The sequence below is a fragment of the Cardiocondyla obscurior genome, linkage group LG01 (assembly GCF_019399895.1).
Source record: "Cardiocondyla obscurior isolate alpha-2009 linkage group LG01, Cobs3.1, whole genome shotgun sequence".
Lineage (NCBI taxonomy): Eukaryota > Metazoa > Arthropoda > Insecta > Hymenoptera > Formicidae > Cardiocondyla > Cardiocondyla obscurior.
Window position 1 is genome coordinate 1,576,224 of NC_091864.1, and position 16,658 is coordinate 1,592,881.

The 16,658-nt window shown below is 45.5% G+C and overlaps 1 protein-coding gene across 10 annotated transcripts in view; it reads left to right on the forward strand.

The window, feature by feature from the left end:
* Window positions 1-16,658, forward strand: part of LOC139112706 (agrin) — a 382,197-nt gene that overhangs the window by 86,944 nt on the left and 278,595 nt on the right. For 2 of the 10 annotated variants that reach the window (XM_070673796.1, XM_070673847.1), the window contains exon 1: window positions 13,495-14,927. The exons of 4 other annotated variants lie outside the window; for them this stretch is intronic. The gene's annotated coding sequence lies outside the window, so the exon portion shown is untranslated. Of the gene's footprint in view, window positions 1-13,494; window positions 14,928-16,658 lie in introns of those variants that run through there. 4 more of the 10 variants (XM_070673863.1, XM_070673887.1, XM_070673903.1 and 1 more) reach the window with 4 other exon arrangements.

Consider the following 16,658-nt stretch of genomic DNA (forward strand, 5'->3'; position numbering starts at 1 on the left):
TCGAATAGAATCGAATTTCGAGCCCTGTCGTCCCGGCCTTTCGAGTGATATATCTATTCGGCGCCACTTCAGCGAATTTATACTAATTAATCTCGTCAGCGGATACACGTTTATTTCAACCATATTCGAAATTAGCACGAACATCTCCGTTCAGTGTACTCTCGCGGGATTATTTTCACGAGCGGTGCTCATTGATCGTAAATACCTTTTCGTTAATACGTCAATAGTTTCTGTAATTATATTGCGCCCTGGAAGGACGTCTTAGCGACTGTCAATTATTGTAACGCTAGTCCCCGTAGTCGTTTAACAAGTCATTAGCCGTGGGATACGTCCTTGAGTTACCACCGATACCTTTGACCACCGTTACGCCCGGGGAATGCCGAAGGAGCGACTGTAAATTTCGCAGGAAGCGTTATCGAGCTGGCGGGAAAAGTTGTCGAACTCGCGAGGGAGTCTCGCTGCGCGACGAGTTGCGCGCGAGTTTGCTAATTATTTCGCGCGCGCGTGAGAGACCCGCTGCCGCGAGCTCGCGAAGCCGCGCCCGAAGAAAAGGGCATGTGCGATCGAGGCGACGGGTCAGATCGTTGGCTGGCAGACTCGCGACAAAGGCTAATTGCGAGGCGCGGGCGAACCGCGTTGCAAACGGGAACAAGCCCATATTACGTCGGAACACACAGTCGACCGCCGCTGCGTGTCCCTCCACCCTCCCTGCTCTCACCCTTTTCCCTCTGCCACGTTGGCCGCCCTTGGTCTCTCGCTCCCTCGCTCGCCGAAACTGAGATGATCGAAATCGCGCGCTCGGAAGCGCGTCTCGTCGTGGTCGGCGGCGATCCGACGACGGTCTACAAACACCACGATCCACGGCTCGGTTCATCGCACTTCGTCACGGTCTCGTGCGCGTTGCACGCACCCACGGCAACTCGGTGGACCAGGTAAACTCTCTGAGGTGCGCGGACCGCAGCGCGTACAATACCTTCGCGTCCGAGTACTCGTGTAACTTGCTTTAACGCGAGTCCAACCGTGCTAACCGGAACCTTCGATCGGCCTGGTTGCTTTCTGATGCATACCGGTGGTAGCGACCGAAATCCCTGTCCCTCTCTATTTCTCTTCGTTTGTCTCGATCTCTCTCTCTCTCTCTTATTCAGCGATCGTTGATGAGCCGAAGCTTTCGTCCCCCATGTGGCTTTTAACTAGTGGTTGTAGGAGGAGATGAGGCGCGTTTCGCAACAAAGTTTGGTTCAATAATCGCCGTAGTAAGGGCGGATAACCTCGTAAATGAGAATCGTGAGTGTCGATAGCGGCCGCGCGCAACTTTGTTGCGTTGGATTTTAAATAAACCTTCGATCAGTCCAGATAAGTTTAATTAAAATTAGAGCGATACCCGAATCTGTTATTTATTAATATAATTTAATCAATTAGCAGATAATTTAATACTCTTTATATTTAATTACTAGCCCGGGTTCGTATTTGTCAATAAAATACGCGATAGAAAATGTGTAATGCGCATACTTATATATTATTAAAAATTTTAGTAAAGTACATGTAACGAAACATTGTTACAGCTTTTAGATGCTTTCGATTAATGTGTAGTTATATATTAATGAAATATCATATATCCTGGCAATTTATCATGCAATATAAATGCATATATATATTTTGTACTTTTTCGAAACTAACCATTAGAAATGCTTAATTTGAAAAATATCAGAAATAATATTTCCGAGTCGTAGGCGAGAAAATTGGTCCATGATATCGCGTAGAACTCACGCATTCGGATAACTGCATTTACGCGTTGATTTGTTATCTGTTGTTGATTTTCACAGTTTCACGTGATATTGATTTTGATTGTGTAGTCGATTTTATCTTTTGATTTGTTATATGCATGCTATTGTAGAAATCTACTGATTTATATTGACAAGTTTGTCAGTAATAACAAATTCCTGTTGTTGCACAGTCTCTTTTTTAACGAACATTAAAATAATTAATTGATGATTAATTTCTAGACTTGAAAATTAATTTCAACTGCTGTTAAATCTTACCGTCGAATGTAACTTTAATCAATATTAAGTTTTCGTAATTTAATTCAACACGTTGTTTATTTTAAATATACGTAACGTTGTCTCCGTATGAATTTAACAAAAATTAATAATAACAAACAATTTTATTTACCGTTTCTATTAAAATAAAACGGAGTTTATTCTTTAAATAAAAGTTAAATTTTATGTGATGTAACAATCCAACGTGAATATGATTTGAAACACGCATGAGAAGAGACGCACACATACGACGAATTTTTTTTTTTCTGTTAAAATAATAATTTGACGTTTAATGTTTGCTTTTTTTTTATTATTTTTTTATTTTTGCTATTTTTTATCATATTGATCTTGCGATTCGAAGTCAGATTCGAATGGGCAGCGGCCGTTTCGTGCCTCATTACTCTTCGGAGCACCATCGCGGCAAGTGTTACGAGATGCCAGGCGCGATCGTTCTCTACGATTATTACAATTAGCGATTATTAACATTGATTAATTAACTCCCGCGATTAACGACTCGCAAGCGTGTCGGAGCGACTGCCATTTATCAACGACGGTATTTCGCGCGATTTATCCGACCGATATAGGAATGTCGGAGCGATGAACCGAAAGGGAATGAGTAAATTATTGTTTCCCTGAGTGATATATTTCAACGATTATTTCTTTAATGACGATTTTAATTCATCGTCGATTTAAATGTAAATCAAAATTCGGGGATACGTTCTGTAATCACGGTCACGTTGTTTCGCGAAGTGATAAGGGAACACGGTTGTGTAAACGAGATTTCTCCGTTCGCCACCGAGGAAGGAATTAAGGATGACGCGTGTAAATTTTTATTTTTCTCCCGCGCAACTATTTATCTCCCGCGGACGTTGAGGGAACGCCTCGAGGATATTTCCCGAGCCGGGCTTTCCAGCTTTCGCGACGATTACGAATTGCTCCGCGGTAATTGAATGGATAATTGAAACGATTCTTATCAAGGCCACGGCTCTTATGGGGCACGGTCACGGCAAACGCAAGCTCGTACACCGGCGGGGTTCGCTTTCCTTCCTACTCGGGGTCTCCCTCGCTGTCTGTTTGGACGTACCAAGACCATTTCCCGGGCAAGCTAACTGGCAATTAATCGTTTAAACATTGATTAAAAGATTTTCCCTCCGCATCATAGACGAGAAGCCGGCTGCTTTTCATCGTCCCCCGGGGGGGGGAGGGGGCAAGTGTCGTCTCGCGAGGCTGTAAAACTCGATTCGCACGGCAAATAACGCGTTCCCCTCGTCCCGTGTAATTTCCACCGTTTCGCATTTTTATATTCCCGTTTCACGGCAGAATTGCGTGTATTCGCGGAAGGGAAGATTACCTACGCCGCGATCGGTAAGCTATAAATTTTGTGGAACATCGTGGCCGCGGCGCGATGCATCCTAACGTATTGCGGAAATAATGTTACTGTTGAATAATATACCTTTCGTCGAGCCAGGGGTTACGCTAATCGCCGTTGAACTCATTTTATTTTCCATTGCGATCGCCGGCCGCGGCGAATATGTACAGCGGCGCGGCTCGAACGTTCCTCGCGCAGTTAGTCAATTAACAGGCTTATTCCTCGCGTCTCCCGGCGGCGCTCGGATTTTGCCTGACGTCCCGATCTCCTCGTTCGAAAGCTAAATAGAAATATCGACGTGCACGAGAGCATCGCTATATAAATACCTACATAAGCTATCGCGCACAAAAGGCGTCTCCACCTCCACGAAATTGAATTCCTTTTACTCCCGGCCCCGCTCGCGTGTCCGATGCCGGCCATCTTTGAATTCCGTGATATTTCATATAGCGTAGCAATATCCCGTTACATCGTGAGTCGATGCTATTGTGAGTCAACGCGGCTCGCTGTGAATGAGCGCAGGATGTCGCGCGCGATCGCTTCTGCGTTGGCCTGCGAGTGCACGCGAAATTGCGTTAGCGTGCTAGGAAATGAGTTATCTAGCAAAAATTATCCCCGCAGAATCAGGCGCGATTAATGGGTCTTGATCATTCGGGCCGCCATACGATTTCCATATCTATCTCACCGCGGACTCTTCGACGTCATATTTCATTTATGGCAATTAATTAACGTGGCGGTAATAAACAATATTTTCCGTGCCCAGGGTGGGACAAGGCCGGGCCGATAAAATATCGCGGCGGCGAAATTACAAACATGTTTATTAATTACGACGGGGCACGGCGAGTTCGCGGATTATTCGTCTACACGACAGTATTTTAGCGATTCGGCGCGCGCGAGGGCCATTTGTCAGTCTCGTCGAGCATTCTATACCTTTCGAATATTGATTTTCGATTTCGCCTCCTCATTGCGGCGGCGGGGGTGGGCTGTAAATTTCTCGAGGCACACGTCGACCAGCAGCCCTTCTCTCGCTCTCTCTCTCTCTCTCTCTCTCTCTCTCTTTTGCGTGCGCGGCCGAAACGACAGCGTCTCCGCGAATCTCCGACCGTATAATTTCCTCTCCATTGTTAAACTTTCGTACCGGACGGCCATTTTGCCGAAACCGCCTGACTTTTCTTGCGACCGAGCCGCGCACCACCGCCCTTCGTCCGTCCACCGCGGCGGAACTGCGAAAAGACGTAATGTAAGCGGGTCACTTGGCATGCAAGGCGAGGAGTAGTCGCGCCTCTGGAATTCCGTATGGATTAAGTGACCCCGCGTGCATAAGATCGCCCGGGATCGTGTGCTGGGTGTCTATGAACGACAGCTTGGGAGACAGACGGTATGCAAATCGCCGTAAAGAACCGTGCGTAATGAAGATCTCCATAATCTTTTAACAGAAACCGCCGGGTGTATAAAAACAGCCGAAACGCTCGCGATACTATATATTTTTCCCACCCGCGTGATACTGCAATAATATCGTTTTATTTAATTGACATTTTATTTCGCCGCATAGGATAAGTTTTCGGATAAGTTTTTCAAATTTTATCACGGGAAAACGACAAGAAGGGATAATTCGCGGGGTACCCGTCATCCTTGAAATATCAGAACGCTATAAACCGAAGATTTCCTGAAGATTGCACGGATTGCTTGAGGGAAAAAAAAAAGAAAAAAAAAGAAGAGGGATATATTTCCGGCGTAAAACTTTGATACGCGTCAGGGCTGAGAAATTCCGTTTCGCAGGATTTCTCGTAGCTGAAATTTAAACTGGGACTGATGTAAATTCGCCTTCTTCGATTCAACTTTTATCGCCGTAGCGCCCGCGAAAAACGAATATTGCGGAGATTACGCGGCCAATTCCTTTTGCCGTTCTACGCTCGTGCAATAATTATTGCAAACACGTCGGTACGTGCCCCGGTTGTTATCTTTAATTTTCCTCTGCCAGCCATTTCTTCCGGTCTATCTTAGCGCGGCGGCGCTCAGCGGTAATAATTCAGCTTCGTAATCCATTCGCAAGAGAAATTGCCGTAAAACAAACAAAATAATTCATCAACGTCGGTCGGAATAAATTCCTTTCCGCCATACTTCACAATGGACGGCGACATAGATTAAGACATTCGATATGTATCTAATGATTTATTAAGATACTTAACGTTGAAGCAAGATAAATGATGATTTTCATTTAGTTTTTGCAAACAGATTGGCCCCCGATACTCCGCGAAGGATGCATCTGCATTTCGAATTAAAGTGCAGTCTCTTTTATTAAACGTTTCGTTGGAAATGAATTAAAAGACTTCGCGTCGAGAAATAAACTGCGCGCCACTTGAAAATAAACGTATCCTGGGCCGGGAAAAGAAGTGCGTCGCGAACGGTACGTATCATTCAGGAAAATATCATCCACGTAAAATTTCTATCCCGTTATCTTTCCGCCGCGTAAAAAGGATAAACGCCGTCTGGCTGAAGCCGACGTTTTCGGTCGTCGCGACGGGCGGTTAAGCTTCGTCAGGTTCTTTCCGGTTCCCGTCCGCGCCCCCTTTTTATTTCCATCCCCCTCATCTTTTTTCGCGGGGAATCGTTGCGGTCCTAGAGGCCGCGGAGCAAGATCGGCGAAGGAAGAGCCGGCGACGACGACGCGGTGACAACGCAATTTCGCGGACGTAACGGGCGAGAAGGTATAAAGAGATTGTCTTTCGCGTTGGCGTTTAAAAATTTGCACTTTTATGCCTCGCGGAATAAAACTACCCCCGCGCGAAGCTTTACGTCTCCCCGGGCGCGTATAAGGTCGTACGCGTCGCCAGCGTGCCCGTTCGGTTTACGTGCGCCGCCGTCTTTATGGTCACGGAGGCTTTGAAACGTGAAAATTATTTTGGGAACCCGCCACGCGAATCAGCCTAAAAGGTTACGTTCATTCCTCTTTAGAAATAAAAATTGCTCGTGCAAGCGCAAACTAGTAGCGTCGCACGCGAGAGCTTATCTTTTAATTCTCACGCTACGTTCCCTCGAAAACGAATTCTTCGCGTTTATTTTAAGGACTCGTTGTTGATATTACAATTTTGGCTATTGCAATACCGCGGGCTTACCTTTTAATTTTATTTAATTCGTTCCGTTAACCTGCTTATTATTAATCGGTCTCGATCTCTCCCGCTCTCGCATTGTCTACTCCGTGAAATTCGTGGCTGTAATTAAATTTAAAACGCAGTTGTGTGCGGCGATTAGCGCATGATTTATCGGATTTGATTTTGAAGAGCTGCGAGGCATTGAACGAACTGTTAAACGTTCGCGCCTCATTTTACACATTATCCTATCGCGACCTCGCATAAATAATATTAGTAAACGTCACGAAATATGCGGTGCTGGATAAATTCGCATTGAATTACGGTGAACATTTCGGATCGTAAATTACCTCGCGATTCTTTACTTTGTAATAATGCACGGTAAAATACCGTGTTGTGCGAGATTTATTATTACGGCCGGCGTTTTCTTCCCGCTTTCGTAAGTGTTCACTCCGCGGTTTATTAGCAATTCGCGTCTCTACCTTTCACAGTTTCAGCAATCGGATTCGCGTAAAAAGTTACATATGTACGATACAGGCTTATGGAACGTCCAGCGTCGCCGAAGAACCGCCCGTTGACAGTTAACAGATTACATGTGAGTAATGAGGAAAGTATATTCCAGGCGGACGTGGTTTTAAATTCTATAGCGAAACAAGAGCCTGTTTTTTTTTTTTTTTCTTTTTATCTCTAGCCGTCCCTCGTTGCCGACCCTTACGCGTAAAAATATATATAATATTCGACGCAGACCTTCCCTCGCGCGATATTCTCGTTCCACCGAAAACGGTACGCGCGCACATCGACGTTTCCATTTTTAGACGCCTGCAAAAAGCGTTTCTGTTTACTCGTGTTACATCCCGAATCTACCCCCCTCGTCCTCCCTATTTCGCGCCGCGAACCGCAAAATGGATGAACGAAAGATCGAGACGCTGGGTGAAAGCGCGGAGCATGTGTACGCGCTCACGGACACGGTTACGCGCGCATGTATCCTTTCCCTTTGGCGCACCGCTTTGAAACGCACCGGCTTTGCCGGCGAGAGCATATTCCATACACGCTGACTCGTGCACTTCCCTGTTTATCCTGCGCCTCCATCCCCCGGGGGGTGGTCTCGGAGCGCATCGACTTACGGGCCCGACTTTCCCGTTCTCTCTCTCTTTCTCTCTCTCTCTCTCGCTCGCCCGCACTCTCTCTGGTTCTTACGCGACGAAGAAGATCTCGAAGTCAATGACAAGACGGGGAGCGCACGAGGACGGTTTTGTTTGAACAGCAAGTTACCTTTCTCGCTTGGCGGTTTCCCATTGAGATGCTGATGAAATCTGACGACCCGCGAACTTGTCGGGACCCCGTTATCCGTGACGGCGGCGGCATCGCGACGCTCGCTACTTTCGCAGCTTTTAACCGCGGATTGCGCCTCAAGCCGATTCCTCGCAATCGCGAACTTTGCGAGGCTCTTTAATTATACCTCAGACTCGCATTGTATCTTCGCCGAACAGGCGCGCGCATGCTGAATTTAAATTAATAAACTTTTAATCGCGTCGTCGCGCCGCTCGTAAATTTGCATGTTGGAAAATTATGGATGTGTTAAATGACAATGGGGATCGCGACGAAAATATCGGCTCCTCCGTGACGTAAGTGGGCGGTTACACGACGTATTGAGAGAATAATGCCGTCTGGTCTGTAAATCACGTCTGACAAAAATTAATAATAAATCAGTGGCAACGGTCCCGACTCTGCAATCCGTTGTCTTCGTTCTCTTAAATTATGAACCTTTGGATCGCCCGCGACTTTCGCGTACACGGGCTTCTTTCGTACAAGCGTACGCTTTTAAGCCTGCAATTCTTAATCGTTCGGAGCTCCACGCATCGCGGTCGTCGATGATATCTCGACGACGCTTCCGCTCATGCAAACACGCGCCGATTTGAATTGGGTTGTTAGTGGGCTTAGATATTCTTCCGCGTAATGCCCGTCAGCTTGATTAATTGAGGCTGAATAATTAATCTCGGGTTACCTTATTAATCACACGAAAGGTGCGCATTACTTCACAGACGTCATTGTACACTTGAATCTGGGTGAAACTACTGGTGCTTTGTAACCATTACGAAATCTGCATTCGTATCATTATACATTTTTTTTTTTTTTTAATGTAGTCTTGGTTTCTTATCAGATATCAATTATTACAAATATGGAATAATATTTATTTATTCGAGCACGGGCGGAAAAGAATTTTTGCTAAAAAATTTAATTGTTATTTCTCCGGCGTTGTTAACATTTGCGTATCGCGTAGTATAATTTATAAAAATTTTCTTTGGTATTAAAAGCCTCGAGCGCTGAGAAACCCCCCCAGTAAGCAAGGCGCTTCGCATATGCATTGCAGATAAAACGGGAATTGTGTGCACCAGAATGCCAAGGAGTTTGATGCGCGAACAGAGTTTCCATTGTAATGGAATAACTGTCTATTTATCAGCTGCGAGCGCAGACGGTTTGAAGTTCACGCGGGGTTCGACACTTCGTCGGGACTGCAGGCAATTAATTAACATTGCGAGTAGCTGATTAACATATTATCGCCGTAAGACAGACGGTGTTACAGACTTGAGACACACACACACACATAGAGAGAGCGAGAAAGAGAGAGAGAGAGATATAAAGAGAAAGAAAGTAAGAGAAAGAGAGATATAAAGAAAGAAAACTGAAAAGAGAGAGAGCGAGTGAGACGAGAACGAGAAGAGACTGCGCGTGGAGGCTCGAAATTTCACGTTGAGAGGTCGGGACGGAACGACGAGGTCTCTCGGGTTTGCTTAAGGGAACAACGTCGGGTTGGGAAGAAAAGAAAAAGATCGAAACCTAGCTGGTTAGCAAAAATAGTCGGGCGTAGCATTGAGATGGGGAGTACGAGGGATCGAGTCGAGAGGAGTCCTGGAGCATGTCCTTCAGGCACGTCCGTCTATTAACCTCGCCGAGATTCGGGAAGACGCCGGCTGAAGCTACTGTCTCCACTTGCAACCCTTTATATAAACGTTTGAACGAGAGACTTTCACCCCGGCGCGGGTGTCACCCTAACAAGAACGAATTCAACTCTCGTGCCGGAGACAGACGGTGCCTTTTTCACCCCTTTTTCCCTTCCTCTCGGCCGCGCCTCCCCTGTTTCGCAGCATACGCTCTCCCTTTCACTTCGCGAAAGAATCGTGGACACGGCGTGATTAACGTAAAATTGTCGCGCCTACGCTGCGTTTCCTCACATAGACACCGCGATGCTCGCGATAAAATGGAAACCCCCTCGCAATTCCCGCATGTACACTCCCATCTAATTCCAAGCGCTCGCGGGACGCATTTTAAGAAATGTTTGTTCACATTTAATTAAACTTTTACAATTAAATGAACATTTCTATTTTATCTGAAACCTAGCCGCATGTGATATTTGAAATGGTAATTGAATTTTATAATTTATATGTCGATTTATGAGACAACTGTAATTGCATTTGTTATAAAAAAATGACGCAGTTAAATAAATTAATTTATTCGACTGGTTAATACGTAACTGCGTGGTCATAACGAAACTCCGAGGTACAATTGCGCACGCGACTAATTAAAATTTAAAAGTATAAATAATTAAAAGAAATTATTAGTGCGGCTGTCAATTAAGGCGCGTGGATCACGATTGATCAGCTGACTCTGTATTTTCGAGGGTCCGTTTTTTCGCGGCACAGACTCGCGGAATTTCGATCTCAGTACCGTTTCTTCCCGCCTAAGTCTCTACCCCTGTGCGAGCGTCGATTCGATGTGGGAAATCAATCACCCCGAAACCACTTCCCGCAAACTTGGAGGGCACGGCCCGCCGCGCCGTCGGACCTCGAGATTCCTCGAGATGATCACGCTTTCGTGGCTCGTACCGCTCCCGTCGGACAGACATCGGAGCGGACGACACTATACCAGCAGGAGATATTTCGGAGTGTGATTTTCCCCGTTGCATAAAGCGGATCTCGAGCTTCCCTTCTCTCGTGGACCGATCGACCTGTTTCGTTAATTTTCCCGATCCGATTGACTCCACCGCGAACCGACAGTTCGCATTTGCATTACGTAAATTTTGCATTTAAGGATCGAACCGAATTAAAGCCGATTCATTTCCCACGATCTCTCGACGGCTCCCACCTCGCTACTCTTAGTCGTTTATATTTTTATATGGGCCATCCGAAATATCTCCTGTATCCCTCGACTTTTTCTTTATTCCTGTAATTGTTTCGCGTTTGTTACCGTTTAATCCTTTTTATGCGTCTAAAGAACATTTATGATGTGTAATGCCATAAAGCGAATAATCCAATTGGATATCTAATGCTTCCAGCGAATAATCGAGTAAATAAATCGGCACGGTTATTGCCAGCCGATTCAGTTTCCCTCCAAAGCAGTTCTCATTATTGCTGATTCAGCAATTTCATTAGTTTTCGTAGTTCGCCCATCGTACTTTGGAGTAATAAGCCCGAATTAGAGTATCGAATTTTACGATGTACGGCTCGGACGTGTAATAAGTAAAATAAAAACGAGAACTAAGTAGATAACGTACTATCCACGGTCTGCACAATCACGAGATAAAATACTCGATCGCGCCCATTCAACATCTAAAATTCTAGCAAGTCTGTGAAACAATTTTTTAATAATTAAATAATAAAAAAAAAAAAAAATTCTAATCGAAAAATTAATTATAAAATAATAAAAAAATTTCTTTGTTTAAAAATAGAGAGGTGATAGATGCGACAATGCGCTCGCGACGGTAGAAAAGGTATCTCTAAGAGTGACACTCATTTGCGATCGAAATTCCCACCCCGTCTAACGATTACGGACAATAACAATAATCGAGATAACGCACGCAGCGGCGCTCCGCGAGATCCGTTTAGTCCTCGGCCAAATTGCCAATATTATCAGTTATCGGATTATTACGGCAAATTGTTCGCGTTTGCCTTTACCAACTACCCTACATACTGCGACCCTATGGCGACCCCGACGTCCTCGATCTCTCTGTCCCCTCGCGGCACCCACCCACCCTCTTCTCACTCCCCGCCGCCATTTCCCGTGCTCTATCAGAATCCGCTCGATCCGTCTCTCTCCTTCGTGACCGATGGCACCGACATTCTGAATGTTGCAAGCCAGGTGCGACCGGACCGTTTACAGTAAGGATCGTAGATAGCTCCGCGGTGAATAGCGTGAATAAAGCGGCGAGAGGAAACGAAAGTGTCCACCGGCCGTTTTGCCGGCCAATATTTCGTTCGCTTCAGATTTTTAGCGAAAGGCTTAAATTTAACCGCGTGCCCTGACAATTAAAAAGACTTTCGATAAACTTGACGATGGCGATGCTGTCGCTCGATCGTTATTCTTAACATGACGCCGCACGTGTCCGTAAAATGAAACAGCGACATTAAAACGAACGAGTTGCACCGTATCGTCTAGCATTATGTGGCGTTCGCAATAAATCACGCGGCCCCTCCGCCTAGCCGGAGGCGCGGAATTTCCTCCGCGAATCTCCGCTGCAATTCGTCAGAAAACGCGGCACCGGCAATAACGCGACGACGATTTTGTTTTAATCATGCCAACACTACCGGGTCTCTTTTCGACGTTAAAAGGAAGGGAAGCTCGAAAGAAACGAGCCCGTGATTCCGCCGCGAGAAAAATCCCGAGAAGTTAATGCCGCGACTATCTCAAATAATTAAATTCAAATTTTACTTAAAAAATATCACCGTATAGTTTTCTGTCCTTTTAATTTACGTGACGCATACGCGCAACAATAATCTCGACGAACGATGAAGTTGGGATAATAAAGAGCTAATAAAATATAATTACGTTTAAAATGACAAATGTAATTATAGTTAAATATTTAATTAAATGCAGTAGATAAAACCGTCCGCAGTATACACGTAATAAATTTATTTTATATTAATAATTATGGGTGTTATTTAATCCATTTCGGTAAAACTTTCCCGCGATGAAACATTAATTTTTCTAATACATTAAATAATATGTATTTTTAATATAAAAATAAGCACAAAAGGAATCTAATCGAAAAAACTTCGGTGAATAAAAGATGCTTTCTTTTTTTCAATCCGTAAATAATTAAAAAGTAGTTTAATTATAATTTTGCATCCTCAAGAAAAGCGAAGTATGTCCGAGAATCGATTGGCGAACATGCTATTCGTGATTATCGTGAACGCTTCGGTAACGTGGATTACAGAACTATATGTATAAGTATGCAATAAAATATTATTTCAACAAAATGTCAAAATTTTATAAAAAGTTGCGCCAAAAATACTTATCGAATAACTTTATTAAATCAATTTGATTATTTTACGCGATTTACTATTCAATACTTTTCGCCGAGGAAAATATCCGAATTTCTCGCTGGATGCGGCGTAAGAATATACATATACTGAGGGAAAATTAAAATCCGATAAATTCTAAATTCGACGCTGGAAATCCGTTTTTGTTGATCCACTAAATCCATTAAAACCGTGCAATTGAATACTGCAGAGAATAAATATCAAGAGCATTGATTAAGGAACCGATCTCTCGGCAGTTTTAATTCTTCGACGGGAAGATTATTCAAATACATATCGGCTTTTTTTCTTTTTTTTTTTTATATTTATTCGTCAATCGATTTGTCGACGCGTTTTCTTGGTTTACGTTGTTACGTAATTCTATCTTGTTCAAGTATCGCGGACACGGTTAACGGATATTGATAATGATCAAGGAACGAATGTCATCGGTCGCAATAATCCTTCTTGGATGAAACGAGCGGTCCGCGTGCCCTCGAATCAATTTATCGATGTCGTCTCGATATCGGGTCTCTTCGCTCGCCGGCTGTGCATCGCGAAACGAGGGAGTACCGAATGGCAGGTAGTGAGTGCAACGAATACCACCGTCGGCGGATCCACCTGGCGCAGGCGCGCCTCCGCTCGTCCCGTCCCACTCTTTGCGCACCCCCGAGCCACCCTCTGTCCCCGAGGGAGAGCCGACGGAGACGGCGGACTCGTTCGACGAAGACGAGTCGAGTTTCGGGCGCGGGGTCGACTGACAACCGAACCGTGCTTCAGTCGGCCGGCGAACTCGCGTGCCGAGCCTTCGCGCGTCCGCTTACGGTTCCTATCTCTTTTTCTCTCTTTCTCTCTCCCCGTTTCTCTTTTCTCCCGTCGTCCGCCCTACGGTGCATTATCCGGCGCGTACCGCGAACGTCCGCAGGACGTTTCGCCTCGATCCCGTCGTCCCGCACGCTCACGTCGCGGTCGGTTTTCCGGTTCGCGAGACGGGGAGGTTTCGTCGCTCCGGCGAGACGAAAAAGCCTCTCGCTAAGAGGTCTGTTCTGAGGTGGATCGTGGATTTTGACGGCGAGCCAGCGCCGTGAGACAGGGATGTTTCTCCGCCGAGAAACGGGCGCTCAGCGGTCTTCGCGGACGGATGATGACCTGACTCGGAAATCCGTCGGGTGAATAGTGCACGAAGTGGGATTCGAAGAAGTGGATGTGCAGTGCGCGCGCGATCATCAGCCCGTCGATTGGTAAACGAAAGCGTCTCCGAAAATCTGGCCGACGGACGTAGTCGATCGAATAGTCTGTGTAAACGTTTCGGCGAAGCTCTCCGCGAATTACTCCGGAAACTGATGGAGTTCAGCGCAATTTATTAAGATTTAGGTATCAAGAGCCGATTTATTCGAACGGAGAATACGTCAATGACCCGAGAGGAATAGAGAATTTATTCGTCACGTACGAGATCAAGCGAGCCGCCGGTCAACGATTTTAGGACGCCGTGCGTGACGAGTTATCTACAAAAAACATATCAGTGAAGTGTCAGGCGGTATATCGCGATCCACCAAGATTCATCACGTACCGTATTGACGAAACCCTCGGCGAAAGCTCGTCCGCGACGCACCGACAATTTAGAAAACTCCGGCGAAGTCGCGGAAAACATAAAAGACGGATCAGAAACTCGACGCGCGAACGTTCGGTAACGTGTTCGCGAGCGGCTCTTCATCATCTCCGTCACGAAAAATGTAACAAAGTACCGCGCGAGTCTCGCGAGCTTTACGAGCGCGTGGGATCGATAGTCGTTCGCGATAGCCATCGTTTCTCTTGCATTGTTTCGCGACGTGAGGAAAAAAAAAAAAAAATATGCCGACTCGCGGTGTGGACGCTCGGTGCCGCGGTGTGGTGGCAAATAGTACAAGCGAACATTAGTCCGGCCGGCCCGACGCAACGCGGCGAGTGCCGCGCACGAAACTTGCAATTTTGCTAATGACATACAATTTTGTTTCTCGTCGCACGTTGCGAGCGGGGCTTCTATTGATTGGAATTCGATCTTCGTCCTGTGCAGTGTGAAACGTACGACCGAACGGGACCGCGAGGATCGAGGCTCGTTAATTAAAGATCGACCGAGTCGAGACGAGGAGCGCGAAGAGGTTATCAGGTAAATATTTCTCGAAGCCACACGGCGAGATCGCAATTTCACCCTGCGCTATTTTTCCCTCTGTCACTGTGATGATGGAAAGAAGAGAAAAAGGAAGAGAGAAACTGAGTTTTTATTTATTTTTTTTTTGTTGAGGTGTCGTTCCGCGTTAACTCGAGGAGGCAGAAAAGCGTGATTTTTCGAGAGCAAGTCATTTTCAGACTTGGTGTCATCGCGCGCGGTGGCTCGCACGAAATTCTTTCGCGGACGATGACGTCGAGAGATACACGCCCGACGAGACGTTTCGTAAGGGCAGAAAGGGAACGGGCGACGGCGAAGACGCGGGGAAATCCCCTTTCGTTCTCTTCCGCGTACGAATTTCCGGCGACGTACGTTTACGGCTTCCGTGATCGTTTCGCTTCACATGAAATTGGATTATCGACCAGCTGTAATAGTTCTCTAGCACCTTCTCGTCGGAGGACAAGGACACGTGCTCAGGATTGTCCTCCTCCCAATTATATCTCCCCCACTAAGTTCGCGGAACATAGGGCGCGAAAGAATCGGATTTGCCTGATACTAAAAAATGGCCTGATAATAAAAATTGAATCACGCGACTGTCCTCCCCGCATGATTTTACCTTTTACTTTCGATTACGCCTGTATATATTTTTTAATAATAATGAAAAAAAAGACTTGATATTTCTTTGTATGTTTAAACTGTATGTATTATTTATCGCAGTAAAATAAATTTTTACAACACGTAATAGCAATTTAAATTTATACCACATCATGCGTTTGCTTCCTTCATTTTGGTTTCCAATGCATTAATTCGTAATTCGTTTTTCACCCGCCCAAAATGGAAAATTTACGCGAAAAGGATATCCACTCGTCTGACTCGCGCCGGGGATACCGTGACACCTGCTTTCTATATTTTTTTTCCCCCGAATGTGCAATAAATGGTGTTTCGTTGATTGTACGTGGCTCCCACGGAACGTGACCCCGCCAATAATACCGTGACGCAAATAATACCGTCGTTACCGCTTGAAAAATGGAATACAAATCGCTGGGATTTAGAGTGAGGGTACAGCCGGTTGCCGTGTCAAATTTATTAGTCGCACCGGGAACATTTCCGTCCGCTTGTTCGTTAAAGAGAGCACGAAATTGGCGGCTGGTCAATTTTATTAGGCCCAGCAACGACGCGGATTCGATTTGACGCTTTGTTGATACTTCCTAAGCCCCTCGTTTTCGCCCCTTTCGTCTGCTCTCTCTCTTTTTTTTTTATTTTTTATATTGATACAATTGACTGACTGAGTGACATTCGATGCCGGTCACGAACGGTAATAGACGTGATCAGGATTTTACGGTCAGCAGTAGTGATAACCGACAAATCTTCCGTGCGGCGGGGCGCCCTAGCTATGAAAAACGGAGGTCAGGGTCGATATTATAGTCCAAAGTTTGACGCGATTGTCGAGAGTTACACTTCAGATATGCTCTATATTAAATCATCGGTTGAGATTAACTCGCAATAGCTATCTCGTAGGCATTGGATATTGCTCCCGAATATTGCGGACAGGAATTCGCTGATATTCAGGAAGTATCGATCAGTATATGAGAATTTACACCGAGAGTCGACGGCTCTCGAAAGGTTTTTTTTAATTTTTTTTTTTTCCTCTCTCATCACACGCTACCGTTAATTGCCAAATATGGTAGAGCAGGAGAAATTTCCGTAACGCGATATGATTTATCGCAAACC